We start from the raw sequence: 16,806 nt of genomic DNA, 5'->3' as shown, positions 1-16,806 counted from the left end.
ATGAATGAAATGAATGGTGTTAATGAGTATTTTAAAAGGGAATGGGCCTTAGTTCTATAGGCGGGCGTCTTTTCGAGATATCGCCATAATGGTGGACCAGGGGTGACTCTAGAATTTGTTTGTACGATATGGGTATCAAATAAAAGGTGTTAATGAGTATTTTCAAAGGGAGTGGGCCTTAGTTCTATAGGTGGACGCCTTTTCGAGATATCTATTTTACAAATTTTTTTCTAAAGTTATATTTTGCGTCAATAAACCAATCCAATTACCATGTTTAATCCCTTTTTTCGTATTCGGTATAGAATTATGGCATTTTTTTTCATTTTTCGTAATTTCGATATCGAAAAAGTGGGCGTGGTCATATTCGGATTTCGAACATTTTTTATACCAAAATAAAGTGAATTCAGATAAGTACGCGAACTAAGTTTAGTAAAGATATACCGATTTTTGCTAAAGTTATCGTGTTAACGGCCGAGCGGAAGGACAGACGGTCGAGTGTGTGTAAAAACTGGGCGTGGCTTCAACCGATTTCGCCCATTTTCACAGAAAACGGTTATCGTCATAGAATCTATGCCCCTACCAAATTTCACAAAATTTTTGTTCGAATTATGGCATTAAAAGTATTCTAGATACATTAAATGCAAAAGGACGGAGCAACACCCATTTTGAAATTTTCTTTTATTTTTGAATTTTGTTGCACCATATACATTACTGGAGTTGAATGTTGACATAATTTACTTATATACTGTAAAGATATTCAATTTGTTAAAATTTTACTTAAAAAATTTTTTTTTTAAATGTGGGCGTGTCTTCATCCGATTTTGCTAGTTTTTATTTAGCACATATGAGCCCTTGATTTTGAAAGTGGTCTAAGTCATATTTTCCTTGTTTCGAGATAATTAGAGTTTTGCGTTATAAAGGATTGAAAAATATTTTTGCACTATGGAAAATGATTTTTCGACAGTAAAGTAGTGCCAACAAACAAGAATTTATTATGGTTGTGAAATTTATTACCATTTTTAACTGGAAATGTGCTTTTGAAAGGTTGGAAATGACTTAGACCACTTTCAAAATTAACAGAATGGCTTTATAAATGACTTATACCAAGGAAACATTTTAATTAGTAATTAACATTTTATTCAAACTCATTTCATTATAACAAAGTAAATTATTTATTATGACATATTTAGGGAAGTGAAGTGTTTGTGAAAAATTGGTGGGATATAGGGTAGTAAATCCATCATATCTTTATGTTTTTCTTTTGTTATTGGTCTAATAGTTGTGTATAATGGAGGCAAATCAATATTTGCATATATTCTAGGTCTTCCTTTTTTAGGTGAGAGGTCTAATATTTTGAATTCGGAATTGTCATCCAAGGAAGTTTTATAAAACATCTTATATGGAGATTTTTTTAGAAATCTGATCCATTGAATTTTAAGCCAAGACACAGCTTCTCCATTGGTGTTTTTCTTTCTATTATTCGTTGAATCTTTTAAGTTTTTTTGTCGAAATAAAATTTCTCTGAGCCATTTGTACCACCAAAAATGGGTTTTTCTTTTTACATACTTCTATTAAACTATAATAATGCTAAGGTATGTATAAATAATTTGATTTTTTAATTTTAGTTTCTATTAAACCAAAATCCCGATCATTTGGCAAAAAAGAATGGCCGGATACCATAAATTTATGATCAACAGTTTCAACATTATTATCAGATGACTGAACAATTTTTAACCAAATTAAAGCTATGTTGATGTTACGATTTTGTCCTGTGCAGGCATCAATGTAAGCTATGACATGCTTTTGAGTGGTAATGTCCTGAATGTGCTTTAAGATGCAAGACGCAACTTCCTGTGATCCCCTTGAAGCGATTGTTTCATCCCATACATACATTTTAGCATTTTCATTGTGGAAATTATGAAACCCTAAATTGTATACATACATGTTGCGCTTATAATAAGCTACCGAGACAGAAAGTTTTGGGTAAGAAAGTGCTTTCTGTAGATCAAATGTGAAACCGTAATATTCACTCGGGTTATCTTTTGCTCTTTGTATGTCTTCTGTCAAACTTTTTCTAGCCTGTTCGGCACTGTTAAGATGGGAATCATGAATTTCCATATCGTTACTGGATGCTTCTATTTTTAGTTTTAGTGAATCACACTTTTGGCAAGTGTCTTTGCGAGGAGTATGAAAATTTAAGTTGAACTCCGTATTGAAAATTTTCCTGTAAGTCCACTCCTTCACACGTGGTGTATTATTTTCATCACATTTTTCTACATACAGCTCATACATTTTTTGAATATCTAAGTCAGCACTTAAATACTTTCGACCTGAAGTGTGATGTGATCTCGTGTAATGGCTCTCACATGCTGGAAAACTCAGAATATGTTCTCGTACCACTTTAATTTTTTCTTCATCTGTTTTTCTCGATGAACCAGTCATTTTGCCACGTAAATCCATTCCAGGGGATTTAGCATTTAAGGCACGGCTTAATCTTCCGTAAGATATTTTAAAAGTATCCAAAAAAGAAGTTCTACAAACAGAAACTTCTGACATCCGTAAATTTATATGAAACTTATAACTACATTTTCTCATGTATCCTTTGTTATTTTTGGGTCGCCTTTGCTTTATTAATAGTTTTCCAACCAAACCATGCAGAAACAAATTCTGTTTTTCGAAACTTGCTAATTTCCAAAATGCATCAAAATTAGCTTTCCTGTCTTCATATCCAATTGCATTTATACATTGTTTGGAACAAAGGCAATATTTATTTTCGAAAAGTTTGCCACTCACAAGCTTAGACTTTTTTGTTTCATATTCCTCTCCCCTATTTCTCTTAATTTTTCTTAAATTTTGTGCATAATTATGTTGATTTCGGCTCCTCTTTCTTGATTTCATGTTAATTTCTTCCATTTGTAGGGGTTCCGAATTCACTTTTAAAGTATCAGTTGATTCATCTGAAGACGATATTACTCTTATTCATTTCCATTTCTTGGGAGTATTACTTATACTTCTTCGCAGGATAATGTCTACAATTAATTATATATAGAACATTTTTACATTTTAAGGATTACTTGATCATACCTGAATCGTTATCTGAAGGCATTACAAAATTACTATTTATTTTCCAAAATTTCTCAACAGACTGACTTAGACCACTTTCAAAATAAACAGTTTCTATATTTTGTTTAACAACCAAAAAATTCATTCAATTTTACGAGTTAATTTTCATGGCATACCGCCAATCTCTTCAGATTATGTTATTTTATTATGGTTAGATAGCAAGTAGCTGATAAACTCGATTTTTAAAAATTTTGACTTAGACCACTTTCAAAATCAAGGGCTCATATATGGTAATAGTAGTAACGTTCCTGCCAAATTTTATCATGATATCTTTAACAACTGCCAAATTACAGCTTGCAAAACTTTTAAATTACCTTCTTTCAAAAGTGGGCGGTGCCACGCCCTTATCCAAAATTTTACTAATTTTCTATTCTGCGTCATAACGTGAACCCACTTACCAAGTTTCATCGCTGTAGCCGTCTTTGGTAATGGATTATCGCATTTTTACGGTTTTTCGAAATTTTCGATATCGAAAAAGTGGGCGTCGTTATAGTCCGATATAGTTCATTTTAAATAGCGATCTGAGATGAGTGCCCAGGAACCTACATTCCAAATTTCATCAAGATACCTCAAAATTTACTCAAGTTATCGTGTTAACGGACAGACGGACGGACAGACATGGCTCAATCAAATTTTTTTTCGATACTGATGACACGATTCCTTTATACCTGTACAATAGGCCGGGTCGATTTATGGGAAGGCAAAAAAATCGCCCATTGCTCTGTGAAATCATATTCTAGGGATCAAAATAAGAAACTTTGCCGAAGGAAACATACCTCTAAAACGAATTCTGATGCCCCCCCCCCCCCCCCCCCCCCCAGGGACGGGCAATTTTTGAAAAATCCCACTTTGACCCATTTAGAGTGCTCCACTCGAGTCCAAATGTATGACCGACCCCCACTAACTTTGGAGGCCCGACCTACCGATGCCAGTGGCACACCCCCTGGGGGTTCACCATACAAACATTTCAAAAAATCGCCGGTTTTGCACTTTACATGAAAAAATCAGCACAAACATATCCATACCAACTGAAAAGAGGTGCACCACTGCGTATACGTAATATTTTATTATTACGTATAAACAAATAAAAAAATTTGCAATAAAATAATTTGAAATGTTTTTATGGTGAACCCCCAGGGGGTTCCAGGGGGTGTGCCACTGGCATCGGTGGGTCGGGCCTCCAAAGTTAGTGGGGGTCGGTCATACATTTGGACTCGATTGGAGCACTCTAAATGGGTCGAAGTGGGATTTTTCAAAATTTGCCTTTACCTGGGGGGGGGGGGGGGGGGGGGGGGGTCAGAATTCGTTTTAGAGGTATGGTTCCTTCGGCAAAGTTTCTTATTTTGATCCCTAGAATATGATTTTCACAGAGCAATGAACGATTTTTAAATCGACCCGCCCTACTGCACAACCAACCGTTATCCAATCAAAGTTAATATACTCTGTGTGCAAAGCACGCTCAGTATAAAAAGAAAAGTGAAAAATAAAACAAGTAAGGACGGGCACAGCCGAAGACTTCACACCTTTCATGAATGAGTATTATTTATTGGTAACCTTTGTTCGAAAAGATCGGTTGGTCAAAAAACTTTTTACGAAGTTGAATATTTTTGCACCTATATTCCATTTTTTGAGTTGTCTCAAAACTACATGTATACGGATCCTGTCAAATGCTTTTTCGAAGACGGGACCAAGTGCGGTGACGTGGTTTATGGTTATGGTTTGGGGTTTATGGAAGCAGTAAGGTTGGCAAAGCAGTTTCGCTTAGCCGTTTTGGAATGGTATCTAAAGGAGGCATTGGCCTTTTTATAAGCTATCAGATTAATTTCGTTTTGACGTTTTTTATATTCCATCCACGCTTTTAGCTTTTTATCCCTTAAGCTAGCTAAATCATTATTCCACCAGGAAGCTGAGAGGCGTGTCAACTTGGCTTTTGTTTGAGGTATAGTTAAGTGAGATGCTGTGCGTAAGACCTTTTTTATTGTTGCAGCTTCTCTATTGATGTTATCCGAAGTGGGAAATTTAGAACACATTTTATTGCAGGTGTTCTGAAATTGTCGCTAGTTAGCTTTATCGGTAATGAATCTAGGAGGTTTTCGTATTCTATATTTCTGGTGGTTGGATTCCACAGTGATAATAATTGGGAAGTGATCGCTCCCATGAAGATTTTTTACAATTTTCCACGAACATTTAGATGCTATATTTGCGCTGCAGATGGAAATATCTATATTGGTGAGTCTTGTGGGTGGAGAAGTGAGTCGGGGACCCATCATTCATAACGATAAGGTTTGAGACTAGAATGACTTCTTCAATGTTTTTTCCTCTTTGATTTACTGTCCCAGAATCTCAGAGGGGGCTCCAACCATTCAAATCGCCTAGTACCAAACTGGCGTTAACATTGTGATACTCACATCACTAGTTTGATACTAAGTAAATGAAGCCACAAGAACAGTAAAGCAGGCAGTCAATTGTTTCTACATAAACGAATCAATCATTATGTCTACACATATGTACGTACACGCAGCGGAGAAGAGACGCACAAACACATGCATATATCTTATCTGAGATGCTCCCAAATGTAAGCAATTATTTGTGGAAGTGTCACTCACATATACACGCGCATATGAGAAGCTATACACGTGATCTGTAGTTATAATTTTATAGCAGTAACAAAGTAAATTCTGGAAACGCCTAGAAGTATGGAACGAGGAAATCGAAGAGTATAAAAGAGCGCAACTTGAGCAATCAGTTTGACCAGTTTAATTTAAGCACGCTAAAGGCCATTTTGCATTATCGAATATTGCAGTTATTTATTCAACAGTTTAAAGATTCAAACGCTAGCAGGAGGTTGCAAATAAGCGGAATTGCAGTAAATTCCTTACAATATGTTTGAGAGTATGGAAAGGATTTCACTTGAATTGAAGTCTTGGTTTGGTGGAATATACATTGTCACTACAGTAAGTTTGAACCCTATATTAATTTCAATTGCTATTGCTGAAATGTTCGACGAAACATTTAATTTTGTCGGCGGAATATCTTGCTTAATTAAAACACATATTCCCTGTTTATTTGATGTATTTGTGGGAAAATTATGGTAATATCCAGCATAAGACTTAGGTGGTGTAGGAGTTTTTATACTGAAAATGGTTTTCCTGTAAGGCAATAATGTCAGGGTTATGCTCACTTAACAATAGTTGCAGTATAATTATTCAAATAGCCTTTGATATTCCATTGAAGTACTTTAGTCATCATTAAGAAATACATTAAAGTAAATAAGGAGGAATACGTAAAAAGAAAATCAAGAAGTAATGTATTGTAATAATTGAATTTGGTGTAGTGCCAATTAAGCGGCACCAGACGGAATTGAGTTCTTTATTAAAAAGCTGTTTCTTTTATACAAAATTTCTATAAGCTAAAATACCTACTTACACTAATACTAACAAACTAAGTGTATTACATACATATACCTTCGGTTCCCTGGGAACTGCATTCTAAGCATAAATAAAATTAGCTGTGGAATCTGCAACGCAAGCATAAGTAAATCATGTTAATAATTTGTATACAGGTAAAGGCTTGTGGCGAGCAAGCTTTAAACAGTAACATGCCAAGGTTCAAGTTACCAGACGGCGCACGGCGTAGTTACCTTGGCGTGTAGAAAATATATGTGTGTACAAATGGATGAATGTGTCAATGAATCTCAGGCCGTACCAAAGCGAGCCAAAATATTTGTATGTACAAATGTATTAATATGTATGTAAGAGTCAATGCATTTTAAGACATTCCAAACCGGGTCGAAATATATGTTTGTACAAATGAATGAATAATTTAATGAGTGAATGCTACACCATCCGCCTTTGAAAGAGTAGACATATATAATTTTGTGCACGAATTATCTATGGCTACTCAAGTTATACTATTAATTTTTGAATCCGTTTGTGCTTACTTTGTTTGTTGGTTTTTTTTTTGTTTTTTTTTTTTTTGTTTGTGTGTTCAGTATTTTATGACGTTTAGCTTGATTTCCAAAGAATAGTTTACATTTGTTTTTCTCTTTTGTTTTGTTTTATTATTGTATTTTTCTTTTGCATACAATAAAAATTTTTTCGAAAACGAGCTGGACTAGTCTCTTTACTTCACATTTATTTAGCGCTTCAAATATTATTGGGTTCTCTTTGTGAGTTTTTATTTCTTCATTTTTACTACTGGAATCTTTATTGTTATAATTTTTCTTAGTTTCCGATCTAGTCGTAACTTTTAATATTTTACACGCTTCTACCGATATTTGTTTTAGGTCTTTAATATCTATGCGTGATAATGCGTAGACTACATAGTTTTCTTTACCTGCGATATACTCCACCTCGAAATCATATTCTTCCAGATCTAATCTGATTCTAGTTAACTTTGCTGACGGATTTTTCATCGAAAATAAAAATGTTAAGGGTCTGTGGTCTGTTTTGACCAAAAATTTTCTACCGTAAATGTATGATCTAAAGTATGTTATGGCCCAATGAATGGCCGTTAATTCTTTCTCAATTGTTGCTTTATTAATTTCTCCTTTAGTAAATGATGTTGATACATAGGCAATTGGCAATTGTTTTCCTTCATACTCTTGGCTTAATACTGCTCCGCAAGCATATCCACTTGCGTCAGTTGTTATACAAAATTGTTTATTGAAATCGGGATATTGTAGGATATAAGGGCTTATTAACGCAGCTTTCAAATAGTCAAAGGATTTTTTGCAATCCTCCGTCCAGTCGAAAACTACATTTTTCTTGCAGTCTTGTTATTATTCTAGAATATTCTGCAAAATTTGGAATAAATCTTCTTCCGCATTTTTAGGGGTTGGGAAATTTTTAACAATTTCGAATTTATTGGGGTCTGGCAAAATTCCTTTGCTTGTGCATTTATGACCAAGGTAAGTTACTTCTTGGTTGAAAAATAAACATTTATCCGGATGTAATTTTAAATTATATTTTCTACCAGTTGCGAAAACATCTCGTAAATTTTTAATCATATGATTTTCGGAGCATCCTAATACGACTAAATCGTCCATGTATAGGAATGCTTGTGAAGGTTTTCAGTCTGCAAATGCTAATGTCGTCATTCTTTGGAATGAGTTTGATGCTACTTTAAGGCCATGCGGCAATCTTTTAAAACGATAAGAACCATTATCTGCTGTAAAGGATGTGATATCTCTTGATTCTTCGCTGAGTTCAATCTGGTGAAAGCCAGACATTAAATCTAAGCATAAAAAATATTTAGCTCTTCCTAATTGATCTAGTATGTCATCAATTCTTGGTAAAGGGAATTTATCTGCGGTTAATTTTTTATTTACTTGTCTGTTATTTTCAACCATTCCCCATCTTTTTTCTTGGTTATTCGGGAGTGATTTTTTCGGTACTAATAAAATTGGACTACTAAATTCTGAGATTGAAGGTTCTATTACATCATCTTTAATTAATTTATTTACATGTTTATTAATTTCACTCTTATGAGCTTCTGGTATTCTATAATTTTTTACGTAGACTGGGTTATTGTATTTCATATGAAGTTTTTGTTTGTAAAAATTATTAGTGGTAATTGGTTCGGTTTCCAATGAAAAAATGTCAATGAATTCTGCACATAATACATTAAGTGATTTATTTGCAAAGTTTGGAACATTTTTATCTAATTTTCTAATTTTTCCTTATTGTTGGCCTCATTTTCGAGTGTTTTATTTTTGACTATTGTATAATCATTCAAATTTTCTGTACGCATATTAAAATTTTGCAGTGTTGAATTTTTATTTGTTGTATTTATAACTCTAACAAATGTTTGTTGTGAATTTGCTAGTGTGTTTGCAATAAAAATACCTTCAGACAATTCTTGTTGTGGGATTATTAAATCTGAATTGTTATTTTCTATGTGAATTTGTCGAACTACTTCTGATCGTGCGGGAATTGAAATACTATTGATTGTTGGTTTGTTAGTTATCTGAATTATTATGTTTTCTGGGTAGTCATATGGTCTCAATATTAGAGTGTCTCCTTCTGTTTGATAATCCAAAATGCAATTATATTTTTTAATGAAATCTAATCCTAATATTCCATCGCATGGGATTGGGAAATTGTTTTCTACTACGTGAAATTTGTGTCTAATTAATAGATAATCATCTTTTAAGTCCGCTTTAACCGTGCCAATAGTGCTTGTTATATCTTGACCAATTCCTCTGACATTTGTTTTTTGAGAATTATTTATCTTGACATTACTGTCAATTTGACCCTTTTTTATTATTGAAATATCCGCTCCCGTATCGATTAGGAGGGTTGATATGGAATCATTCAGAGTTGTTCTGGAAGATATGTAGCTATTAAGGTGTAAATTGAAAATATGTATATAATTTTTTATTTATTGAGGTGGAGTTTGTTGGTTTTCCTGTTGTGTAACATTTCGGACATTTCTGGTGTTATTGCGGGTATTTCCCAGAGATCTGAAATTTCGACCAGATCTTGGGTTATTTTGTCTGTTATTATTATTATTGTTATTATTATTATAGGTATTGAAAGAACGTCTATAATTTCCTCTATAATTATTGTTTTGGTAACTCCTGCGGAAGTTACCTCGGAACTGATTTTGTTGGCGAATATGTAATATTGAATTTGGATTTCCAGTTACCTCTGTGCATTTGTTAGTGAATTTTGATATGGCTCCGTTCATTGTTGTGAACGTTCTAGCTCGCATAATTGTTTTTGGAGCTGTTTTTACACATAGCTTTCACAGCTGATTGTGTAGCATACTTGGTTGCTAACTCTGGTGTCCGTCAATATGTGTAAGCGCCTTCCAACGATTTTGTGAGCCTTTCAATTTCAGCAGTGTATTGGTTTGCCGTTTTACTAAGTTGCTGGATGTTCAGGAGTTTTGCTGTCAAAACTTCAACTGATTCACCTTTAATTGCTGTTTTTAATTTTTGTTTTATTGCTTCAATTGAGCTTTCAGTGTTTAATAGGTTTCTGGCTGTTCCTTTCAGCTTGGTTTTTATCATCGAAACTGCTAAAGCATCCTGGGTATCCTTAATTTGTTCTAGGATATCCAAAGCATCTAAGAAGCTGTTCAAGTTCTCAGCTTTACCATCGAATTCTGGCAGAACTGACGAAGCAGTCTTTAAAAATTCGACTATTGTTTGTGGTATTTTGCCGCTTTCTGTTTGCGAATTTTTATCAGTAATTTCATTTTTTAGGGCTTCCCCTAAATTGGGTTGAGTCTGTGGCAATAAGGCAGCAAAATCTATTTCTATTTCTTTTTCGAATGACGTTGGGACCAATGCCTCAACGTTATATCTACTCAGTGAGGATACCAATTTATCCCCGACACTGGAAAAAATTTTTTGTGCTTCTATCTGATGTTTAGCTGCTAAATTGCTATATACCCTTTGTATGATTTTTCCTATATTGTTTAATGACTGTAATATTGTGTGGTTGTATTTTTGTTGACACACTTATAAGATTTTTCTGCCAAGGACCTCTCTTCCACAAGCTTGTTCAGAATGGTTTCCCGTTTCTCCATTGGGGTATATATTTGTCCCTTAGAATTAGACTTTGTCTAGACCATCTGCTCGGCTCATGTATCTTTTCTTTAAGAATTTATTGTGAGCTGAGTATAATTTGAGAAAGAAATTGAGGCAAGTGCAAATTGTTAATACTCTCAACAAGATTTTGATAAATTCTAATGCCTCACTATGGTCAATGACCTGAATGGAATACCCCAGCGGGTTAGGCGATCAGAATATACCCGCGGTAGGTATGCCTGTCGTAAGAGGCGACTAAAATACCAGATTCAAAGGGCTGTGTAGCGCAACCTTTTAGGTTGCCAGCGCAATATATAGCTTCTCCAAACCCAATTGTCAACCTCACCTATCCGCGGCGAATCCTGTTTCACTAACAGACGAGGCTCTGGCGACCCCAAGCTCCTCATGGAACTTGGGGGTAGGGAGGGAGGGAATGGCCTGAAGGTTTAATGTGGCCACATAAATCGTTCCCGAGATGGTCGGGCTAGCACCTTAATGGTGCTGTGGTACCGGAGCGTACCGGATTTGTATCCGGCAAAGGACCATCACATCGATAACACTCCCCAAAGCCTTTGGGGAGCAACCTTATCGCTACAACAACAACAACAACAACCTGAATGGAATTAATTACGTTTGCATTGGGTTCTTCTACTTTGGATTCTTTACCTCCCATTTCGAAATAATAATTGCTAAAATTTTCTTATATTTATTTATCTATTTATTAATATTAGTCGGTACGTCCCATATATTTAACTTCGTACCTCCACCTTTCTTCAGCTGTGGTTAGTCCGGGTATTAATACATTTTCTAAGGTGGGTTCCCTAGGCATGTCGATAAGTTTCCACCATTTATGACTTCTGCTTCTTTTAATTTCTTTAATGATATTATACCTTTCATAAAATTCCTATTTTCCAATTCTAAATTATCAACAGTGCGCCTCGTGCGCCAGTGATAGCCTCGTAGTTAAGGTTATTAGGCAATGCACTCTCCATTGAAAAATCTTACTTTATATGCCCTTGATTTTTCTTATTTCTGTCTTTAAAAGAATTTTTTCCTCTGTGTTTGTGGATAAATAAATTTTTTGGTACAAAATTGCTACCGCTTTTCTACGGTTGATTTTTTTACCTCCTCTCTGTCTTTTGATTTTATCTGGTTTTGCAATCTTTGGTTCCTCTTTTTTATGTTGCTGATATCTATGCCTATATTCTTCTATGGTTATTGCCTTAGGGCCCTGTTAAATTTTTTCTAATGTTTCTACTGCTTTTTCTGATACTTTTTCTAGCTTGTTTTCTTCTTCCTGAATTAATTGGGTACAACGCAAAAATACTGCGTCAAATTCTTCCTGACTACTTATATCGTTCATTTAAAAATTTAGGTGGGAAAAAAATTCTTAATTCTATTGGCAAAAAGTAGATTTTTGCCCATAAACTGGCAGCCGTTAGGTTGCCAAATGCTTCTAAAAATACTTAAATAAAAAAATAACTAATGCTGCTTGGCTGGTCCTCGTTCTCCACGATCTTGTCTTCTTTCTAGTTTGCAGGATCCCTTGTTTATTCCACTTCGTTATGCGTCGGTGGTGGTCGTTTCGGTGGCGGTGCTACTACTACTACATTTCAACTGAAGGTATACCCATTACGTGGACATATGTAGCAGATGCAAACGGTTCTCATCCACCTGGTGAACATATACAGGATCCCTTGTTTATTCCACTTCGTTATGCGTCGGTGGAGGCCTTTTTGGTGGCGGTAGTGCAATACATTTCAATTGAAGGTATACCCATTGCGTGGACAAATGTGGCAGATGCAAACGGTTATCATCCAACTGGTGATCATAAACCCAAGTTACCGGATCAAGTGTTGTTTAATTTGTTAATAAATTCTGTCAATAACGCTAGCAAAGAGCTTAATCCGGTATTTAGTTTTATGCTTTCTTTCCCGTGTTTGCAGCTGTAAGGCAGGATGCCAATAATGAGGCAGGATGCCAATTATGAGGCAGGATCTTAATAATGAAGCAGGATGCCAATAATAAGGCAGGATGCCCATAATGAGGCAGGATGCCAATAATGGGGCAGTAGGCTACTAGTTTAGGCAGTCGGATGCCAATTTAGACAGGATCGCCATGTAATAATTGAAATAATTGAATTTGGTGTAGTGCCAATTAAGCGGCAGCAGACGGAATTGAGTTCTTTATTAAAAAGCTGTTTCTTTTATACAAAATTTCTATAAGCTAAAATACCTACTTACACTAATACTTACACACTAAGTGTATTACATACATATACCTTCGGTTCCCTGGGAACTGCATTCTAAGCATAAATAAAATTAGCTGTGGAATCTGCAACGCAAGCATAAGTAAATCATGTTAATAATTTGTATACAGGTAAAGGCTTGTGGCGAGCAAGCTTTAAACAGTAACATACCAAGGTTCAAGTTACCAGACGGTGCACGGCGTAGTTACCGTAGCGTGTAGAAAATATATGTTTGTACAAATGAATGAATGTGTCAATGAATCTCAGGCCGTACAAAAGCGAGCCAAAATATATGTATGTACAAATGTATTAATATGTATGTAAGAGTCACTGCATTTTAAGACATTCCAAAACGGGTCGAAATATATGTTTGTACAAATGAATGAATAACTTAATGAGTGAATGCTACAGTATGTATGTTTAACTGCTACATCTACATAAATCTAAAGGTATATTGATATGTTTGTAAGTTGTTAGTGTAAATATGTTTGTTAGTGTTTGTCTGATCGTAAATTGCTTTATTCTTAATGCTTAGCCCCCCTTTATACTATTCACCTAGTTGTTGTGTTGATGTTGTTGTTAAGGTTACTCCCCGAAGGCTTTGGGGAGTGTTATCGATGTGATGATCATTTTCCAGATACAGATCCGGTACGCTCCGTTAACACAGCACCATTAAGGTGCTAGCCCGACTATCTCGGGAACGATTTATACAGCCACATTAAACCTTCAGGCCATCCCTCCCTCCCCACCCCAAGTTCCATAAGGAGCTTGGGGTCGCCAGAGCCTCGTCTGTTAGTGAAACAGGATTCGACGCAGATAAGTGAGGTTGACAGTTGGGTTTAGAAAAGCTATATATTGCGCTGGCAACCTGAAGAGTTGCGCTACCCCTTGAATATGGTATTTTAGTCGCCTCCTACGACAGGCATACCTACCGCAGGTATATTCTGACCCCCTAACCCGCTGGGGATTGTTGTGTTGATCTTGTGATTGAGTGGATAATGCATGTGAATTGAGTGATTGTAGGAATAATTGAGTGTTTTCTCTTAACTGGTCGGTGGGTTGTGGGATGCAGACATCCTGCATTTCTGCTACTGGTGTATAAGTTTGTTCATTACATAGAGTAATGTTTGTTATTTAATTCGGTATTGTTTTGGGAGTTTGAGAGAGTAGAAGAGTATGTGACAGAGGTTTCGGCTGGAATTTTTATATTTGTTTTGTATATTTTTACTGTCTCTCGCATGGTACGTTTCTGTGTGGCTTTTATTTTTAAGATTTCCTTCGCTTGAATAAATTTCTCGCACTTATTGAAGGAGGCAGGGTGATTCAGGGAACAGTTCGCGCAAAAAGTGCGCGAGCAGGGTTCTGGGAGGGGTAGTTACAATTAACGCAAGCTGGCGAGCGTTTGCAATGTTTTGCTGGGTGACTGAGCAGTTGACAGCCCTTACAGAGCATGGGGTTGGGGATATATTGCCTCACATGGAAATTGCGCCAGGCGATGTCCATCTTGTCTGGGATATGGAAAAGGTCAAAAGTTAATAATATGACTCCAGTTGGGAATAGTTTGTCATTGCTGCCTTTCCGTTGGAATTTGTAGACCTCTACAACTCCTTGGGAACTAAGCTCTCTTACTATTTCTTCGTTTGGTACATTGTTGCGGAACGGAGCATAGACTGTGCCTTTGCTGTAATTAAGGTTTTCGTGATACTTTGCGCTTATACGGCATATGCCAGGAAGTTCTTTTAGGGAGATGAACCTTTCCGCGGCGCTGGTGTTATTCACTAGTAACAAGTAATAAGTTTCCATCGCGAAGTTCAGAAATGCATTGGAACTCTTTGTTCACAGCACGAATAGAATTGTGAACTGAGACGCAAGAGAAATGTGACAACGGCTTATTTTTGTCAACAGATTCCACAACTATGAATTTGGGGTTGGGTTTTTTGGGAAACTGAAGTGCAGCGAAATTTAAGATTGGAGTGATTGTTGTCGTTTTTATACCTTTCATGAAAATGAAATGGTATATTAACTTTGGCACGAATCTCAAAATTGTAAGTCCTTAAAGGAAAATAGATAGACCCACCATTAAGTATACCGAAATAATCAGGATGAAGAGCTGAGTTGATTTAGCCATGTCCGTCTGTCTGTTTGTATGCAAACTAGTCCCTCCATTTTTAAGATATCTTGAAAAAATTTCGTGAGCGGGTGTATTTGGGTGTCCAATTAGACATTTGTCGGAACCGGCCGGATCGGACCACTATAGCATATATCCTCCATACAACCGATTTTTCAGAAAAAGAGGATTTTTGTCATATCTTCCTCAATTTATCAGATTGAAGCTTCAAACTTCACGATATGCTTTCGTATATTGCACATATTGTTGTCTGAAAAAATGGATGAGATCGGTCGTATATATAGTATATATCCCCACAACCGATTGTTCAGATAAGAAACTTTTCGTAATTACTGCCCCATTTTAAGAGCTAGAGGCTTCAAATTTCAACGAACGTTTACGTATATGGCACGTATTGTTGTCTGGAAAAATCATAGAGATCGGTGGTATATAAAGTATATATATGGTGGTATATATAGTATATATGGTGGTATATATAGTATATATATGGTGGTATATATAGTATATATATTAGGGCGGTTCGATTTAAAAATCGCTCATTGCTCTGTGAAAATCGTATTCTAAGAAATTTTGCCGAAGGAACCACACCTCTAAAACGAATTCTGATGTCCCCCAATTTGGGTCGAACTTTTGGGTAGGGGCAAATTTTGAAGAATCCCACTTTGACCCATTTAGAGTGCTCCAATCGAGTCCAAATGTATGACCGACCCCCACTAACTTTGGAGGCCCGACCCACCGATGCCAGTGGCACACCCCCTGGAACCCCCCTGGGGGTTCACCATACAAACATTTCAAAAAATCGCCGGATTTGCACTTTACATGAAAAAATCAGCTAAATGGCTATGCTTTTTCTTTATTTTTATTTATTTATTTAAAATAATATTTATTATTTATTTATAATAATATCTATTTTTTCTCTTAAGAAATTTATTTAGTCAGAACATATGTAAATGAAAAAATTAATTTAAGTGAGTTATATAAAAGAAACTAAAAAAAATTATTGTTTGAAGTCTTTTTTACTTTCAAGTCTGTGCAATTTCGCACGGCTCTCTAATGTCGTCGCCATAACAGCCTCTACATTTTCCGGTATAACCCGTTTGGAAACGCTAGCTAGCAAATTGAACATGTCGTTCCGTTCCTTGTATATGTGATGGAATTTTTGGATCATTAAACGGTGGATCATCTTGATTTAAATATTCTTTCAATGTATCGTACGGAATGCTTCGCGTGAATGGTGGTTCAAATACGATATTTATATCATTCAAATTGATCATTTCCGTTTAACTTGTGCAATTAAAGTTTATATCTGGATTTTTATAAACTCTCAGTTCCATTGGCTCGTCAACATCGGTTCGATAGCGTAGAATTTTCTTGATGGCACAGTCGCGCTTTTCTTTGCTATTATCAAACAACATTGATAACAAGATTTTTTCCCAATGCGCATAATATGAGTTATCTTTAATTACTTGATTGACAATTTTGCGTAAAGGAGGTTCTAGAAATCGTGACCAACCAATGAACTTAAAAAATAATGCACTGTCGTACACGACAGAGCTGTAATACTTGATATTGAAATACATTGGCACATAACATTTAATTATAAATTCAACCAAAATTCTTAAATTTGTATCTGGATTTTCCGTTGTCACATATAATCGCAATAATCTAGCGGCGTATAAGTACTTCGAATCGGTGGAAAATTCAATTTTTTGCAACTAAATTTTCTGGAAGCCGTCCACCACCTGAAAATATATAATAACAAAATAATTA

At 35.6% G+C, this 16,806-nt stretch overlaps 1 protein-coding gene across 3 annotated transcripts in view; it reads right to left on the bottom strand.

Moving 5' to 3' along the window:
• The window catches only part of Tis11 (Tis11 zinc finger protein), a 292,416-nt gene that overhangs the window by 2,604 nt on the left and 273,006 nt on the right, over window positions 1-16,806 (bottom strand). The window lies entirely within an intron of this gene.

The sequence above is a fragment of the Eurosta solidaginis genome, chromosome 4 (genome assembly GCF_040869045.1).
Source record: "Eurosta solidaginis isolate ZX-2024a chromosome 4, ASM4086904v1, whole genome shotgun sequence".
Lineage (NCBI taxonomy): Eukaryota > Metazoa > Arthropoda > Insecta > Diptera > Tephritidae > Eurosta > Eurosta solidaginis.
The sequence above is the reverse complement of the archived record's forward strand: the minus strand, read 5'-3'. Positions and strand labels throughout refer to the sequence as shown.